Source organism: Amborella trichopoda, chromosome 4 (genome assembly GCF_054954075.1).
Source record: "Amborella trichopoda isolate Santa Cruz 75 chromosome 4, AtrichopodaSantaCruz75HAP2 v2.0, whole genome shotgun sequence".
Classification (NCBI taxonomy): Eukaryota; Viridiplantae; Streptophyta; class Magnoliopsida; order Amborellales; family Amborellaceae; genus Amborella; species Amborella trichopoda.
In genome coordinates, this window is record NC_142339.1 from 47,760,127 (window position 1) to 47,780,595 (window position 20,469).

At 35.0% G+C, this 20,469-nt stretch overlaps 1 long non-coding RNA gene and 1 other non-coding gene across 2 annotated transcripts; both read left to right on the plus strand.

Annotated features, from left to right (window-relative positions):
• Positions 1-9,211: 9,211 nt before the first annotated feature.
• Positions 9,212-19,901, plus strand: LOC148782535 (uncharacterized). Its single transcript, XR_016054603.1, has 2 exons — positions 9,212-9,527; positions 9,613-19,901. It is a non-coding gene; the product is annotated as an uncharacterized LOC148782535 (long non-coding RNA).
• Positions 16,044-16,145, plus strand: LOC148782536 (U6 spliceosomal RNA). Its single transcript, XR_016055175.1, has one exon. It is a non-coding gene; the product is annotated as a U6 spliceosomal RNA (small nuclear RNA).
• Positions 19,902-20,469: the final 568 nt, after the last annotated feature.

Below are 20,469 nucleotides of genomic sequence, written 5' to 3' on the forward strand. Positions count from 1 at the left end.
TCTCCGGGGAGTTAACTGAAAGGTACGTAGTCCGATGTTTAAAACATCAAACCGAAAGCAAACTTATCAAAACAAAATAAATTTGAGATTACGTCTTTTTGGGTAATAAAAAGCCGATTTTGGGTCATTTCGTTGTAATAGACATTTAATCCGATCCGTATGTAAATTTCCTTAAAAGTTAAAAAGAAAGAAAGGGATTATCGGGTAATTCCATATGTAACTTGTTTATCAAAAATTCAAAACTCATTAACCCATATCTCGAGGAATGCCCAACGAACAATTCGTAGGTTCGTATAGGGCCGTGTGCGAGGGTCTCATGCAATCCTTCCCCCTGAAATAATTACTGTTCTATTTCGTTTTTCTTTTTAAAAATTCCAAAAGTTCACCCATCGTTTTAATGAAGAAAGAAAAATAGAAAATGCAAATTCCATTAGTTTTTTGGTGCTTCAGTTGATGTAGCTATTCACATGGTCCTTTTCTCAAATCTATATTGAAAATGGATTTTAGATCCAAATATTTTATAGGGCGATAATCCAACTGGATTATAAACCTACAGAGAAGATAGTATGAACATTAAAATACTTTATCTTAAAGCTGTGGAAAATTAAGATAAATATCCTTTTTTAGGGATTTTTAAAACTATCTCTGGAGCTTTCTACTTTACTGGGATGTCCCAACTTTTATAGTTTTTTCGAAATGCCCTTTTGTTTGTCACTCTTTAAGTGCTAAAATTTGTTTTGGGCGTGTTGAGAACAAAGTTCGACATTTTAAGTGCCAGACTTATCAAAATTTTGCACTTAGAGCACCAAACTTTGTTTTGGACATTCTCAAAACAAGTTTGGTACTTAGCGTGCGATATTTTCTTTTAGGCACTAAGGTTTGGAACTTAGTCGGCCAAACAAAACTTTGTCATAGTTTAATAAAGTTAGAAACTCTAAAAGGGTAAAAGCTATGATGATGATGAGAAACTCCATAAGAGCATTTAAGTATAAAATAAAAAGGAGGAAAAAAGGGGCTTCTCTTAAAGTAGAAAATTTCAAGGATAGTTTTTTATGGGTGTGGTTTCTATAAGGTTGCAACTTTAAACAATCCAATTAAGGCGCACCTTAAAATTTTATCATAATATGTGATTTTATTGTAAATTTTTTTTAGAATTATCTTAAAATTGATTTTCATACCTAATTAGAAAATTTTAAATTTTAAAAATAGTTAAAATCAAGTAGATCTATAAATATATGAAAATCTTCAAAATGGATGGTCTAGATAAGGTGTATGTACTATTTTTAGAACTCAAATTTTTTTTTTTTTTTCTTTCATATTCATACATCTCGTGGTTGAGATGATTGATTAGAGGATTTTTTCAACATTAAAACAATATTTCCAATAAAATTTTGAGATGCATATGTGATTCTACATTTTAAGGTTGCAACCTAATATAAACTTTTCCCATTTTTGAAATATTCGTAAAGATTTGAGATATTTACATTAATTTTCCTAAAATATTTCCTTAAACTATTTGTTTTAATTTGATGCAGTAAAGAAAAACGGATTTTGAATTTTAAAAATACTTTATCTTCGTTCCTTTTCTCGAACCGTTCGTTTTATTTGGGCACGGTTAGTATGCGGCCGTTACTTGCGCCACCCACTGGTGATTGGAAGTTAGAATTTCAATCACCGCTGTTCACCAAAGTTGGACGGTGGTACGCGGGCCCATATATGAACAGTTTGTTTCCGTTTTGTGAATAGTATTATTTTTGGTGCTCCAAAATCATTGATTTAACGTCATTGCCACTGACATTGGTTATCTATTGGTCCTGAATCTATTTTGGGTGGACTAACAGAGTACTATTGGTCCGTTGTGTCCTAACTTCATAAAAGTCAGTGGACTCGCGTGTCCAGGGATGCCCAACAGATTGTTCCGGTACGCATGCGGTCGACTTTAGATGCATCCAAGGGCACAATTACCGAAGGAGCTCCACTTTATTTAAAACTAAGGAGAGGGAATTACAACATTAGATATAATAATAAAAAGGTAAATAAGCACTATCATTTGCTAATGAATCCACCCCAAAATTTGCTTCACCGTAAATATAAAAGAAAGTAACTGATATGGATGAAAAGAGGTCCATAATCTTTAACCATAAAGATCGAAGTTTTCAAAGGACTCGTTGTTTCTTATTACACCACCTCATCACATTCAATGAATCACCTTCAATATAACAATTGTTGCCATAATTTTAATCAATGAGAATCTTCAAACCTAACGGGTCAGCATAAGAGAAAATGATGTTTCCAAAGTAGTCACACAAAACTCCACCAAAGCCTGCTAACCGAGGATTACCAAAAGAACTGACATCAAAATTAAGTTTCCAGCTACCAATAGGAGGCGCAATCCAGATGCACTTCAGTATACTCCTTACACAATCAAGAAGAAACATGTTGTGTAAATTAGGCATAACATCCACCTTTGAAATACCCCAACCATCTTTTAACACCGCCAACCATGACCAAATTGTAGTTTTAAAAGAATGAATCAACATGTCCAGGGACAGAGAGACCCCTTCAAAGGTCCTTCTATTTCTTTCTTTCCAGACTTCCCACATAATAACTCCTTTGGCTATCATCCAAACCGTCCTACCTACCTTCGGCAAATGAGGTAAGCACAGTTGAGTAACAATCCCCTCTACAAGTTGGGGACAAGCCAAATTAATATTTAAAACACCAAACGGCCAGTACCAAATTCGCACCGTGAAATGGCAGTGAATGAAGAGACGCACACCAGACTCACCATCAGATTTACACATAAGGCATACATTCGGTAAGATCTTGCCTCTTTTTATCAGGTTATCAGTAGTCAAAACCTTATTCAGCGTAGCCAACCAGATGAAGACCTGAACTCTGCGAGGTATTGGCTATTTCCATACTTGGGCAATCTTGGGAAAGGACCATCTCTACCGATCATGAAAGAGAATTATAGCATGACTTAACAGTAAAAACACCATCGCTTTCAATCTCCCACACCATTTCATCCTCAGCACTTGGTGTAAAATACATTTTATCCAGTAGTTCCATTAGCGCACACCACTGAGAGAGTAAGACATTGTTCAAACGACTATATCCCACAAAAATGTTCCAGGATATAGAATCACTCCTCCTTTCAACTGCTTCACTGACTTTAATATTAGGTTTCGTAACAATCCCAAACAGTTATGGGAAAACTGACTTAAGATTATACTCCCCCACCCACCTACAATGCCAAAAGGAAGTATTGTTACCACACCCTACATTCCATCTAAAATAACCTAAAATCATGGGTTTACAATGCAACTGTTGTATCATAGTATAATGCAACGACGCTTCTAGAAAATCATGTTTGTGGTATTTATATGACTCCAAAGATTTCACACACACTCTCTTCATCTCAATAATCAATCCCTCCAAAAACAAAAGTTCAATTTGAACCCTAGATATAGTTAAAATGAGTCCCCTCCAAAAACGAATCTAGACCATTGATTTTGTAAATTTCAAGATCTTAGCCTTTATAAACTCAAAATCATTTTTTTTTATTTAAACGTTGTTCATCTAATGATAATAAAGCCATCCAAAAAAATTGAAAATGAAAAAGTCCTAGATTTAAGCATCTCACCAAAATGAACGGCCTATATTAATTGGGCTAAAAACATACTTTCTATAGGGAAAGGTTTATGTAGTCTCTTTATATATTTTTAGAAAAACCGGGCGATCTAACCGATAACTGTCCTGTTAGATCAGAACCGGCCACTTGTCGATTTCGGTTTTGGGTGGTTTTGGTGATCGGCAGGTCTTTAAAAAAAAAAAGACGAAAAATATATATAAAATCCTAAAAATAAGAAATTTGATTTGTAATACATTTTTAAATATATTTTTATTATGGCAAATATTAAAAATTATTTTGGTCATTAATACTCACTTTTAAGATCCATTTTTTTCATTAATTTTTAACTTCATTTAAATATGTTTTGTTTTAGTAATTATTTATATGCTTTTCATATTTTAGTAGATTTTTTATTTGCATATTTTTTTCAACAATTTTTGGCCGCTCGGGACTTGTTTAGTTAGAACGGTTAAATCGTCCGGTTTATTGGTTAGGCCGGTTAAATCACTTCCGGCCCCATGTCCGGTTAACCGTTCATATACTTTTCTTTTAAAATAAAGAGCAAATTACATAAGAACCACATAGAGAGGCAGTCATTTACCTGAAATTATGAGAATCAACCCCCTCCCATGTGCTGAATTTTTTTCGTAGGTTGCCCACTGCCTGACAATTCAAACACCGAACAAAGACTATTCTTTTATGCTTTTTTGTTGTCCGGTGTTCGTAGTACTAAATATGCTATACCTAGCCATTCCCAAAAGGTAGGACGCTCATCCATGATGCCTCCCCAAAACAAGAAGCCAAGTCCATGAGACGTTGCTCATCCAACAAAGAGGACAGAAAAACAGTCCCGCCTTCTTGTCCAATGAAACATAGAAAACCCCATAAATCAGAGCAAAATAGAAACCCAAATTAGGGACCAAATTTTGTGAAATTTAATCTGGGATTTCTCTCTTTCGCTGGAAAGAAAAATTCCTAGGCTGATGCTTCATTTGGGTTCTCTCGTTTTGCCTCTGACACATGGTGGTGCAGGAATGCCTTATGCTTTATGCCCAATTTTTGCTTTAGGGTTTCTCTCTCTTCTTGTTCTTGGTCTGAGGTGTGAATCAGGCCAAGCACAGAGTTAGATACATAAATGATTAATGAAAGATCAAAGGGTCTCAATGTGTTCACCAACCTTCCGGTTCCTCATTGTACGTTTGCATTAAAAATAACACATTGATCATCTCGACATCAAGATGCATAGACATGCGAAAATAATAGATTTCAAGTTTTGAAAATAATGCATCTTGTAAAATATTTTTGGACTGTCAATTTTCAAGATTTTCAAGTTTACATAGATTTGATCAATCTACACTATTTTTAAAATTTTAAATTTTATAATTAGATATTAAAAGGAAAAGTATAGAGCGAGACCATTTTATCTCTTGTAAAATGTGTCAAAATTAATCTTGACCTTTAGATGTGAAATTGGATGGTTGTATTTATTTCATTGACCAAGCACAAAGTCCAAAAGAAATTTTTTTGGACTTTGTGACACTCTCAACTTGTCAAGTTTCACATCGCATGATTATAAGCAACCGTGACCTTATTGAATAATAGATAAATTGTCTCATTATATACAATCCCGTAATGAAATATATTTTAAGGCTATCATAAAGATTTCCAGTTTTGAAACCACATTTCCTCGATACTATTTGAAGGTGCATTATATTTTGATTGTTTAGAGCAAACTGCACCCTTAAATATATAATAAAAATATGGGAAAACTTTATATAGGGCCAAGGCTCTAAACAATCAAATTAGAGCCTACCTCAAAAATTTCATTAGAAGAGGTTGTTTTGATGCTCAAATATCTTCAAATGGATCACCTCGACATCAAGATATATGGACATTTAAAAAAAATAGATTTCAAGTTTTGGAAATAGTGTATTTTATAACGTATTTTTGGACAGTCAATTTTCAACATTTTCAAGTTTCCATAGATCTGTTGATCTATGCTATTTTTTAAGCTTTAAATTTTATAAATAAAGATGACAATATATTTAAGGTAATCACAAAGATTTCTAGTATTAGAACCACATTTCTCTAAAACTATTTGAAGTCAGGCTCTAATTTGATTGTTTAGAGCCAAGGCTCTATACAAACTACACCTTTTTAGTATTGAAACCATATTTATTAGAGCCAAGGCTCTATACAAACTACACCTTTTTAGTATTGAAACCATATTTATTGACTCTATTTGAAGGTAGGCTCTAATTTGATTGTTTAGAGCCTAGGCTCTATACAAACCGCACGTCTTGAAAATGACTTTGAAAGGCAGATTCACTATAATAGAGTGCATTCCCGGAGGCACCAAAACCATACCCCCATGTAAATTTTTTAGGTCAAAGAGCTGGACTCAGTTGGTGCATCACGTCTTGGCGTACTCGCTGTTGCAAGTCGCATCAATATCAAGACATCGCTCTTTAACATATTATTATCTCTTTGTCTTTACCCTTTCCTGGTATCAGCTTGCATTTTGTCATATTTTCTCTCTCTAAAGTCTAGGCAACAAATAAGAGAAAGACACCACCACTCTCTGCGCAAAGGTGGCCTCAAATAATTTATTTTCAAATCCCAAAGTTATGGAATACAAGCTAAAGATCACATCTTGTCTTTGTTATTTATTTATTTATTATTATTTTTTATGGAAAAAATTTATAGAGCCGAGAATCTAAACAATCAAATTAAAGCCTACCTCATAAATTTTATTAAAAACAGTTGGTTTGATGCCCAAATATCCTCAAATTGACATGAGAAAAAAAAAGATCTTAAGTTTTGGAAATAATGCATTTTGTAGCGTATTTTTGAACGGCTAATTTTCAAGATTTTCAGGTTTTCATAGATCTATTCGATCTACACTATTTCTAAAGCTTCAAATTTTATAATTAAAGATGAAAACTGCTATCACAAATATTTTCAATATTAAAACCACATTTCTCTGGTACTATTTGAAGGTGTGCTTTATTTTGACTGTTTAGTGCCTCGGCACTATACAAACCGCACCTTTTTTTATTTGTCGTGTGTCCCAAAATGGAAGGTGCACCCAATTTCTCAGCTCTTATCCTTATAATATACTTATCTCTCTATAGCAAAAGCTATGTAGTTGATCTAATGTCTAACTCATTTTCACTTAGATTTTCTCAGGAGGAGTTTTGTTTTTTCTTGGGTACATTGGGGATTACAGGCCCGTTTTGCGGAGAGTCAATTTTTTGAAAGGGTAAGTGACAATGGAGGCTCTGACTTATAACTAAGAATTAGGCGATACTACCACCACGACCACAACCCCATTCTCTTTATTGAAAGAGGAGTTGATTGTTTGTGACTGTTTTTGTTGATTTGGCTAATTTTTGGCCGAATTTAATTTGATGTGTAGTTGGTCATGTATGCTGATAAGTTATAAAAATTTTTACTATTAAATTTAACATAATAAAAATGAGTAATTTTCCTTTATAGCACATGTATTGATTTTTGTAGAATTTGCAATAAGAAAAATAGTAACGAGAGAGAAAAATAGATATGTGGTTCAACAATGATATCTACGTTTACATAGGGTAAACTACTATCTCATTTATTTTATTCTTATCTTTTAGGAAATAAATCTCGTCACAATTGTAATCCCGCAAAATAGAAAATTCAATATTGAAAACTTAATATCTTGTAATCCACAAGATATGAAACTTAATATCTTACTGCTATAACTGTCAATAATTTTGAGCAAAATTGTCTCACCTGGTAAGTAAGTAAGTTTTTCCTTTGCACTTTTTTTATGAAAATGATCCCAACAGTCCATAACTTGCTTCTTCATTCCATCTAATGAAGCAGAGAAACATAAAAAACAATAAAAAATTGGGGTAAACATAAAATAGCGGATTCAAAATTGTATCCAAACATCCTCCATTGGTTCTATACCTGATTCATGACTAGAGACCTTTTATGGTTGTTGACTAATTGGGCTTAAACTCCAAAAATTAGAAATGCCAAAATAGGAATAACAATTTTGATATAATAAAAAATGCCCAGAAAATATCATATTTATGAAACATAAACATACATGTACTCCTATAAATGTAAATATACCGAATTATTCGATTCAATTTTTTTTTGATAAGTAATTATTTGATTTGAATTGGAATTATCAATTAACCCATGGCTATTTACTCGAAACAAGAATTGATTGTGATCGGGTCACATAGATTGTTTTGTTGATACGGACTTGAAGAAGCATTTCATTTCTTTGAGATCTTAAAGCAGCTGATGCGTCTTATCAATTAATGCATCCATGGTAAGAGATTCATGAGTGGACCTCAAACTGTCTTTTTATCCCATCTCAAGCTTAGGTTAAAGAGGTGGGTTACCTAGTTAAGTAGTCAGAGTAAAATTTGGTCATATCTTATTGAATCCGAATTAATGGTAAGAGAATCATCCTTTGAAGGGGTAAAAAATTAGAAAATATCTTTCAAAAGAGTCAATGGTGGCATTAACTTGCCCGTCCTCCTTTTTTTTTTAATTGATGCAGCCTTTACTGGCTAAATTAAAATTCTAATTTATTTTGGTGAACCCGGTTTTCGAGGCTAAAATTAAGTTTAGGGGAGCTAAATATAAAATAAAATGAACGTGACAAGCCTTGCCCCATATTCTACTTAAGAAACGTACATATCTCTATGCTTTGAGCATTCTAGAGGAAAAAACAAAAGGAAATGGAAAAAAGTACCATACACATCTTGCATATGGTACATCTCAGAAACCATGCACAGGATGTACATCCTCCATATGTCCTCAGGGCCGACGGTCGAGATCAAACCGTAGTGCCCAGCTACTCTAGTGTAACCTAGGCTATTTCTCCACCATATATCTCAAGAATCGAACGTCGGAAACCCTACTCTATGTAGGATATATCATATAGGGTATATTACTCTCTCCCCGAAGAAAAATAATTAATAAAAATGTGAGCGGTTCAGGGGAAAAACAAATGAAATTGGAAAATGTTTATATAAGAGCAAACCCATGCTGGAAAATGTAGTAATAGTATTGGAAATTTCTCCAATCATCATTTCGAATTCGACAAAAAATGTATATTGTGGCACATTGTCTGGATAAACCAATTTCAAGTGTTCACAAATATGTCTGATGTACACTATTTTTGGAGCTTTAAATTTCATAATCAAGAGTAGAAATCTGTCTGCTCTATGTAGATTTTCAGTCTCACCAAAATTGCATCTTCTGACAATGTTCTTAGGTGTGTCCTCACCTAGCCAAATCTACATGATTTTTTGAGCTTTAAATTTCATAATCAAGATTAAAAACAGATTTTAAGCCTCACAACAAAACTGCATCTTCAGACAAAGTTCTCATGTGCGGCGTCGGCTATCACAATAAAGCACAGGCCTGAGCACCCAAGAATTTTTTTTTGTTTGGTGAGGTGGGTAGCAGAAGAGCCACGCTTCCAAGACCCATGCGCGCATCTAACCCTCCCACCAAATTTTGGAAACCAATTCTCTCTGTATTAATTAAGAATAAGGAAAGAAAAAAAGTGAAATGGAAAAAGGAGAAGAGGTTGTTAGGGACTCAGAGCATGCGATCCACCCGTGAGTCAAACAACACACGCATGGGCACTAAGGGCACCGTACTGAACCTAGAAGGGACCATGCCCTAATGGTAACTACTAATTTACCAAAAATATAGGAAAAGGTCTATAAAAATGATGAATCTATGGGCTTTTCATAAATGAAAGGATATTCAAATATCCTCCACCCACCCACTCCCTTTACAAATCAATAACCCAAATCTCAACGCTTCTTCATCGCCACCCTCTTTCTCAGTACTGAATCCTACCTCTCTTTAGCTTTTGGTAAGCTTGATTCACCTTATTTTGAGCTTTCTTCTTTGTTGCGGTCGAGAATTTTTGACAAACAGCCTGTTCGTGATGTTTTCAGGCATTTCTTGCAGGTTTTCGTTGTTTTTTTTTGGTGATTTCGGAAAGCTACAAGGGGAATAAGAGATAGAAGAATTTGATGACTGGGTGAGTGATTTCCATGTCGAGGCCTTCCACGTGAGCACTCTCCTGCTTCTTATCATCCTTGTATTCGTTGTCTGTTCGACCTTGAATCTACCTGTTATTAGGAAAGGAGTAATTAATATTATGAAAAACAAAGCTTTCTTAATTAGAAATAAGGCATGAAATGATTTAGGATTACCAAATCAAGGACACTTATCACTATAGGCTATAAATTCTAAAAGTATGGTTCTTGAGTTTTGTCGATCTCGATCTTATTACATATTTCGTGATGCCATGGGATGGGATGGTCCTAAGTGAACATCAAGTTCTAGAAATTTGATGCTGCTACGAGGTCTTCATGTTTTTCATTTGCCATAAACCAAACGTTGGGAAGCGGTTCTTCCTAACCCTAACCTACTGCTACTGCTACTGCTACTAATAATAATTATACTAGTAATAACAATAATTATGAAAATTATCGTTATTATTATTATTATGATGATGATAGAGGAAAATAGGAAGAGTGAAAATAATAAAATTTGAAATACTAGGAAACAAATTACTAATAATAGTTTTAAGAGCAGTGTGAATAATTATACTTAGTAATAAGATTACTTCGAATGGTAGGAGAAAATGTTAGTAATGGCCGAAAGACGATTACTATCAATCCTAGGAATAATAACTTATATTTGAGCTCTTGCTCAAGCTTAAGCAGGCTGGTTAATATTTTAGGCTTCTAATATCAGTGGGTAAGTAATAAACAGAAAATATGCAGGCTCATGGCTTAAAACACATATGTCCATGTACTTTTCATTGATATAGATCTGTGGACTGTAAATTCTTTAAAAAGAAAAGTAAAAATATAGAACTGTACATTGTATCTGATCAGGCATGGAACAGAAATATATTTGGCATACGAGGAAAATGCAAATTATTTCAAAAAATCAGCCATCTGAACAAAGATCCATAAGTGGCATGGTTTTTTTCGCATTTGATTTGTGCTTAAGGATACTGCCTAATGGGGGAACAATCTTATCCCTTTATTCTGAGCAGAAACTGCTTCAAGGGTACGATGGTTTCTTTACAGTGTGTTGTATTCTCTCTTCATTTAATTCTAGACTTGGCTCATTTCAAAAGATTATACAACAACAACAACAACAATAATAATAATAATAATAACTCTTAAGAAAGAAATTTGAGTTCCATCCCTCTATAAACTTTGAAAATCAGTCTCATTTAGAAAGTCATGTATAATGTTTCAATCTTCCTTCTTAGTTCTTTCTCCAAACTCAAGCTCTCCCTTTGGAAGTTTCATTCTCTATTCAAACTATAACCCACTCTCTTATCTCCAATTTTCATTAGGATAGGCTTAAGAATTCAAGTATAAAAGTTTTCCCAATATTCCAGAAATGATCAAACTTTGTCTTAATTCATAGCTCCAATCATTTTTTTTTCGCTTTTGAGTATTAACTTCAAACTTTCCATCAATCTCATCAGGAATTTGCCACTATAGTGGGAACTGATATTGTCAAAAATGTCAGTAGAGCTTTTGAGAATATCTCATGAGCTTGGAACTCTAACGCCATTAGTAAGCTCCTATGTTCCCTCCTAAGATAGCGATTCTGTGCAAAAATGAACTTGGTCTTTGTTGGGTAAGATGTGCTTCTTTATTCATATCCCCATGTTTTAAATTGTTTTGCACATTCATTTGGTGAGGTTTTTATCCTTAAGGTTTACCAGAGCTATGATCATGCAGACACTAAGATTTTTTGTTATGGGACTAAAATGTTTTGTCATGGTCTAATAACTATTCTTATCCTCTACCAAGTTTATTCTTAATACATTGAGTCTAACATTTCTTCAGTGTGCAGTGATCCTCTCATCATCTTTGGTACTACATCATATGTACCCCTCCCTAAGGCATCAGAGCATCCTTGATCTACCCAATGTCCAATTGATTTAAGATTTATCTTAGAAATTGGAACATGCAAGAGGTTAGTAATGGGCATAATCCTGTGATTATGGACTAGTAACTAACATTCCCTTTGCATGCTATTTCCTATTTTTACCTTGCTGGGTTTCTCATGTGTTCTTTCTTCTTTAAAATATCGACACTCATGGAGGAAATAAGCTCAGTACCTTTGTGTGATAATTCTTCATGATCAAACGAGTAAATAACGTTTTGTCATTTCACCCATATTATAAAAGGGAGATTATTTATCTTTGGTACAAGGAGGTCACAATTACTTATAACCATCAGATGTAAAAATTGATAGCTTGGATGTATCACAAAGTTTGAGAAAAAATTCTTTTGAACTTTGAGCTTGGACAATGGAATAAATGCAACCACCCAATTTCACATCTAATGGCTAAAATTAATTGTGACCACCTTATACCAAAAATAAATGATCTCATTGTCTACAAAATTCTCATAAACTTTTGTTGATTCTTTAGACTTAGCAAACACACAATGTGCTTCAGGGCTTGCATAGTTTTCTTATTCCTCTTGACACTCAAATTATGGTGACTTTCCGACAACTGTGCAGCCTCTTGGCACCCAAGTTAGAGGCTGTGTAACCTAAATCTCTTTTGTTGCCTCTGACTCGAGCATAATAGATAATCATTTTAGCATTTGTTGGGAGTATTATTGATTTTCAATCTTACCCCTACTCAATTTTCCCTTTCTAATGGGCCAATTATTTGCATACCTATTTAATCGTACAAGTAAACTCCAGTCGTTGCTGTTCTTGAAGATAACAGTGGGTTGAATAAAGAAACAATATACTATATCAATATATTCACTGTGCATCACCAACATTTTCGTATTTCTCTCTCTTTTTCCTTTTGTTTTTTTTTTTAGAATATGATTATACATATATCTCAAAGTGTTTCATAGGAATCATGCCATAGTTCATGGTGTTTAGACTTCTTTAGTTGACACATAACCAAAAGCCAGAAGAGACCATTTATAGTTCAACATGCAAAATGATTTGTGTTTTTCATGGAGGAAATGCAGTCAAAATGTAGGAATAGGCTCAATGCTAAGTGATCAAGGTAATGGGACGCGTCTCTTAAATTCTATTACTATATAGGTAAATATCCCTTCGCCACTTAACTACCAAAAAAAATAGAATAAAAAATATGCGGCTATACGCTAGACACTAGGACACCCCTTAACTACAAAAAAAAATAAAATAAACAATATGCGGCTATACGGTAGACACTAGGACAGCAGTATATCATTTGTACTACTTTTATTTTTCATTGTATGCCCTTTTATTTTTGGTTATGGGGCATGCACAGTTGAAAAAGACAACCATCCATCTAAAACGAAAGGAGGAGAACACAACAACTTTTGTTGCATTATGGAAAGTAGTGGTGGATCCTTTGAAGTGAATCTATTTGGTGGACCCACAAAAATAAGGGTAGCAAAGGTTTCGGGCCTGGGCCAGCCCTTGTACCAATATGGTTGGCCCAGGGCCGGTCTGGGCCTTGTTAGGGGGACCAGGCCTGGCCACAACCAAATGAAGAGAAAATAAAACAGAAATAAAAAAACAAGAGGGTCAGGCCAGGACACAACCGGCCATCACGGGCCCGGGCCTTATAACACCATTGTGATTCACACTCCACTTTTTTAGATTCGGACCAACCAGGCCTACTATAAAAAGCCATGGTAGTCGTGGGGCACTGTGGGCCACATGTTGTGGTTGGTAGGTCGCCAGTTATAGCTTGGAATAAGGGCCCAAATGTGGCAGTTGTGAAAAGTATAAAGATCGTCTTGTTTATAATGGAACCAAGAAACATGAGTAGCAAAGGGCGTGATATGAAGAGCAGCACCTAGTTTGTTTGGTGCACCTGTCAAAAAGGACTATAATTCACGTACATTGAGTATGCACACGATGAGCTCCTAGAGAGCAAATTTTAAAGAAAAAAATGGAAATATATTTTAAGGCTATCACAAATATCTTTAATAGTAAAACCACATTTCTCAATACTATTTAATAGTAAAACCACATTTCTCCCCTAATTAATCGAACACTCACCTACCCCCACAAAAAATGAAATTTTTGTTGTTTCTTCAAAAAAATGCAATGAAGTGTAGGCTTGCAAAGAAAAAAAGAAAAAAAACCAAGGGTTAACCCCAAGTGGATTTATGTCTCTGCTCTGTAAAGATGGTGGAGACAATTCAACAGTTCCCACAGTCGTATGTTAGGGCTCTGCAGAGTTTTGGTCATTTTTTGATAACTCTCTCTCTCTCTCTCTCTCTCTATTTTGGTTTCTCGAGTGGTTGTTCATTCTTACGTCGCGTTTACAGTTTTAATGGCGATCTCCTTTCTCTCTTTTCTTTTTCACACCAGTCTGAAGATTACATTGTCCAAACACAAGTATGATTCATCTATATTTATTTCTCATATGATAGAGAAAACATATAATAAAATACCTGAGTTTACAACATGGAGAGACAGCTTCAGTGGATGTGAGTAATTGTTCCATCACCAGAACAGCTGCTCATCTCCACCGTCCATTGGCGACGATAGATGGTGGCAGATGGGTACGTGTATCCATCCTCCCACAGGCAACATGCATATTGCCCATGTGATAATATCTTGCATAGAGTCTAGCTATGTAGAGATTGTTCATGATCTTTTCAGGTTATAGATATTTCTCAAACCTTCAAATCCAGAAAAGAGTGGGGAATTTAATAAAAGAGAATCACAGATCGATATGATGAAAAAGAGATTAAGAACTTTTGTTTCTTTGGGTAAGCGATTAGGAACTTTTGTTGGATAGTTGTAGATTAAGTAACAAGGTCGATTCAGCGGACGAATATGAGGTGAAAGCAGGGATTGTTTATGCGAGGAGCTTGACATGGATATCATTCATCTCTATAAGGTGCTGCAAAGTTTCGAGACGCAATAAGGTACGGTATCACTATTGTTCTTGTCATGTTGTCTTTATAATTCTAGGAAAAATTATTAAATCCCCCCTTACTTTATTTTCCTCACTGACACCAGTACATTTCAATTTTTTTTTGTTTCGGGTGACTCAAAATGATGAAAATGCTCTTATCAGCCACTTTTACAAAGTCAATATCATATTTATCTCTCTTTTTGTCATTTTTCTCTCTCTAGGTCTACATTCTCATTACTAATATTTATCTCTAAAAATGTAAATTGAGTTAGTTTCTGTTTCTAAAGACAATGGGATTGGGATCCATTTGAGAGAGAATAAAAGTGGAAAAGAGAGAGAAACCAACCAACCCAGAGAAAGATAAACCAACTAATCTATTCATGCTTTTAAAGAGAGATTTAGAGAGAAGCCAACATACGTATTCACGTTTTAGATAGAGCTAAGCCAACAAATTCATTTATATTTTTAAAGAGAGAAAAAGAGAGATGAATATAAATAAAAGGGTAGGGTTAAAGCCAGAAAAAAAGAAAAAAAAGAGATAAATATGGATGTTCATTTTAATTTTTGTAAGAGTCATTAATAAAAGTATTTTTATTAAAAATAAATTTGAAAATACACTGGGTGATCTGTGAGAAAATAATGTATTTTGAGATACTAGGTGTAAAAGATTTTTCAACAGGGCATTATGATAAGAACATCCAACCTGGGGGTTTTGGTAATTCACCCTTAATTTGAATTTTTTTTTCCCGTTTTAAAGACGATTTGCATGCTGTGTTGGTTATATAATTCATATGCAAAATACAGAAAAGTAGGAGCAAATAGTGAGTAAGATGATCGTGTTGACTTCACCATTGACTCATAAATTTAGTATATAGCGGGTTGGTATTGACTCGTATTAATGAATCCCTAAATCTTGGAGTTTTACATTGACAAACGTTACCAATTGCAAATGTTGAGAATATATCTTTATCAACCATTTTATTTACGACTGATTGGAAAGGAGTCCTACATAAGGAAAAAGTTTATATAGAGCCTAGGCTCTAAACAATCAAATTGGAGCTTACTTCAAAAATTTCACAAGACGATGTTGTTTTGATGCCTAAATACTATCAAATTGATCATCTCCATATCAAAATGCAAGGATATGAGAAAAAAAAATGGATTTCAACTTTTGGAAATAGTGCATCTTTTAATGCATTTTTGGACCGTCAATTTCAAATTTTTCAAGTTTTCTGCTCGTTCTACACTATTTTTTAAACTTTAAATTTTATATTTAAAGATGAAAATATATTTTAAAACTATTACAAATATTTCCATTATTGAAACCACATTTCTCGAAACTATTTGAAGGTGGGCTCCAATTTGATTGTTTAGATCCCCGACTCTATACAAACCGCACCCCTACATAATCTTGTGGCCTTAGTCTTAAAAGATGATTACATCAATGTATTCGAAAGAATCTCTTAGGAGATATCCAAAAGCTTGGGACGATACAGAGGTGATCAGCATGGGCCATGTGCAAGGATAATCAGCACAAATAGAAAAATGGTCCAAATTTGAGCACGTTGTAACCCATATCCATGGTCTTGTGATCATATCTTGCCATTATGGGGTTGGGGCATAGATGGTTAGGGGAATTAATGCCCCAATGCAATGTCCCACCCTCCATTCCCATGGTTTAAATATCAAAAAATAAAAAAAATAAAAAAATTGAAGGAGAGTGTCTTCCCTTCTACTACGTGCGAAACAAAGATAAATATTTTTTATTTTCAAGTAAATACCAAAAGGAAAATGAAGTAAAGTTGCAAGAAATTAAAATTCAACCATAACACTAACAGTTTCATAGAAGAAGACTTCAAAGAAAGGAAAAGTCATGGGTCACTATATATTAAATCCACCAAGTAAAAAAAATATTAAAAATTCCTCCTCTCAAGTCAATTGATGGTAAAATGAGGATTTGGGAACAAAAAGATAGAAAAAGTCAAGGTAACCTTTATGAGAACAATTTACTTTTAACTTCCTTCCCCTTCTCAAAAGAGTATAGACCACCTTCTGCCCAACATTATTGGAGAATGCCAATTTCAACCACTTATTTTTCAATTTTTTTGGTTAACCATCCCTCATAAACCCCAAACTCCCATTTAGAATTAGAAACCCTACACATAAATTTTTCCTTTTTCCTGTTTACAATTAGAAACCCTACGTATAAATTTTTCCTTTTCACATTATTGCCCATGAAAATTGAATTTTTCCAAAACACCCCACCACATATATGGCTAGTGATCCATAACAGTCCTCTTATTTTCTTCCCCTCCTCCCACCCTCTCCCCCCCCCCCCCGCCCCCCCCCCCCCGCCCCCCCCCCCCTCTCTCTCTCTCTCTCTCTCTCTCTCTCTCAAACACACGTTCAGGCACCCCACACACACAAACGTTGGGTTGGCTGTGTTATCCTTTTTAAATTTCTTTCATAGACTACTTTCTCCCTCACTCTCTTTTCTCCCTCTCAGTCTCTCTCCATAAATCTACATATTCTTTATTTTTGACAAGTCCATAAACTTTATATTGATGATATATGTAATAATAATAATTATATTGAAAGGAATCACGAATTACAATATCGAAACCACTCACACCATATTTAACTAAAAAATCAATTACCTCATTTTGGCAACCCTATAAACATGGTGAAAATCAACATGCATTCCAACCACTATACCCATAACCTCAAGCAATAGTGATCTCAACGTCAATGGTGGTCTCCAGCTTCTCTTACAACAATTTATAATATTTAGGAATCTTCCACTACACACCACTAGCGGGGATCTCTCTCTTTCACCACTTTAAAGCCAATAAGCAAAGCACTCAATTCAACCACTTTTGTTGTATAATTACCATAAGGACCCAAATAACAACAAAGAATATCATCAGCTGAATTTATAATAAAACCCGTAATACTTGTTGGCCTAGGATTTCCCATCGAACGACCATCAAAATTAAGCTTGATGCAACTATTCTCTAGTGGACTCCAGCTTTACACAGGTCTAGCAGATCTAGTAGACTGCCACATGATAATTGCCAAATTAAGCACAATATCCACTTAAGATGCACAAGTCCCCTCCTTGATAACTGAGAACTACAACCATACATTATGTAAAATCCTCTCTTGTAGCTGTTGCATACATAGAAATTTCTCTTCAAAAGTTCTTCTATTGTGCTCTAGCCAAACTTCCTATAGCAATGCAGTCTTCATAATATCCCAAAGATTTCTCCCCTTCTTTGGCATTCCTGAAACACATAAATGCTCTAAAATATCAGCGTGGCCTTATGGTAAAATCATAGGGACTCCACTCAAATGGAAAGCCCATCTCTAAAGAGGTCTTTTAAATTCACAATGGAGAAACAAATGATCCCCATTTTCTTCATCTTTTTTGCGTAACAAACAAATGTTAGCCATAATTTTACCCTGTTTCCCAAGATTATCCCCAGCAAGAGTTCTTCCTTGCATTAAAATCTAGAGAAAATTTTAACCTTATAGGGAACATGTCATTTCCAAATCTTATTAAGACTCTTGTTACACCACTGAAAGCAATCATGGATTAATGTTCAGTAGTCGGATTTCATAATAAAAATCCCATCACTTTCTCTTCCCAACATATTCTCCCTCTCTAGAGATATAGGTCTGTTCCAATTCCTCAAGGAGTTGTGTTAGTTGAGAACTGTCAGAGTTAGGCATTATGATACAAATGCATTGAATGTTCTAACTTGGCCCCGAATCTTTGATAAGATATTATTCACCTTTGCCAAAGGGTACTTTAATCCATGCTATACTTTGCAACCAACGCTCTCCTCCAAAGGGTACTTCAATCCATGCTATACTTTTCAACCAACGCTCTCCTCCAAAGCTACTCAGTATAAATCATGTACCTCCACCATTTTGCTAAAAGTTCCATATTCACCAATTTTATCTTTTGAATGCCTAAACCACCCTCTATCTTCGGAATACACACCCTATTCAAATTAACCAAGTGATATTTCTTTCCCCATCCAAAGGCCCCCAAAGAAATTTCTTCATCATCTTTTCAATCAACTTGATAATATTGCTAGGCATTAAGAGCAATGACATTTGATAAATGGGCAAATTTACCTCTGAAGAATTAATCAGAGTAACATGCCCACTCGAAGACAGGAATTTAGATTTCCATAAATCCAATCTTACTTGATACCTCGTTATAATGGGATCTCATACACTCCTAGGTAATCTTGAATTTGAAATTGGAAGTCCCAGATATTTAATTGGGGGAGATTCTACTTTACAGCCCCTATGAGTGGCAAAGGATGAAACGAGCTCTTCAGGACAACCAACTCCAACAAACAAATCTTTTGAAAATTGACTTTTAATCCTAATGCATATTCACAACACCTCAAGAAAGTAACAACATTGCAAACTTCATCCATAGCTGCTTCATAGAAAATTTTCTTGTCATCTACGTATACCAGATGTGTAATTATTGGACCTGTAGTAGAAGCCTCAAAACCAGTAAACCTTCCAACAGTTGTAATGTTGTTAAGAATCAAGTTAAAACCCTCTGCTACTTAGGTAAAAAGAAAACGTGACAAACAATCCACTTTCCTCAGTTTCTTAGAAGCCTGTAACAAACCTTTTGGATTTCCATTTATGATGACAGAAAAATGAGCATTTGAAAGACATCTCATAATTTAAGTGATCCATTTCACACCAAAACCCACTCTCCTCATAATCTCACTTAGCATATCGCATTCTCCGCAATATGTCATAAGCCTAGAAATCATCCCATATGCCATTAGGGCACTGGAAGAAACCGACCCAATCATAAGCCTAGAAATCATCCCATATGCCCTTAGGGCACTGGAAGAAACCGATCCAGTCATAAGCCTAGAAATCATCCCATATGCCCTTAGGGCACTAGAAGAAACCGACCCAAAAATGAAGAATGAAATGATAAGATGACCTCTGTTGCTAGGGAATTTCAGAAAACCAAAAAATGAGAATTGCCTTAGCTATGGGTCTATTATAGAATTAGAAGAGTCTAACTTGCGAAAGGAGCACACTAACTTTGGTGTGGAGATTCCCTAGAGTTGGAATCCTAAAAATGACGGCCACCCACATAAGGGAGAAATACAAGACAAGGAAATGAGTCCACAAAGGGACCAAATTAGTCATCCCATAGAAAAAGTACCAGATGAGCGTGAGCTCACTCAAGACCTTGTGTCTAAGGAACCTAAAAAACAATATGTCAAGGATTGCCTTAGCCCACGATCTATACTCAAAGAAAAGAAAGATGAACAAACTACGCGAAGAATTCCAGTCACAGTTGAAGATGCAAACCCTCAAAAGGTCCAAGACGCACCTATCCTAGACAGTGGGGCATGGGCAAACAATCCACATAAGGAGAATAGCCTTAGTCTAGATTATGACATTCAAGGAAGTAAGAAAAAACAAAGCTATTCACAGAGAGTCTCGATTCCAATTGAAGATATTATCCCACAGAAATTCCAAGTAATCCCCGTGATACATATCACCACAAAGGTAGAGGGCCTAGTCAATCCCATGTTCTAAATAAGTGCAGAAGAAGACTTAGGAGTTGTCCAAGCCACCAATGAATCCAACCGAGATTCCGAGGTTAGGGGTTCCAAGGACTCCATCGGTAGGGAATGCCATAATCTGGAAAATGCAAACCAAGAAGAAACTAAGGAGCCAAGCCTAGGGGATTTAGTCAAATTATCCTCTAAGGAAGGCTTAAAAGAATATCCATTCATTCAAGAATGGAGGAAAGGAATTTAACCTTTGAAGATATTAAGAAGCCAGCCCACCTTGGCCACTTTCACCAGATTTCCTCGATGATCAA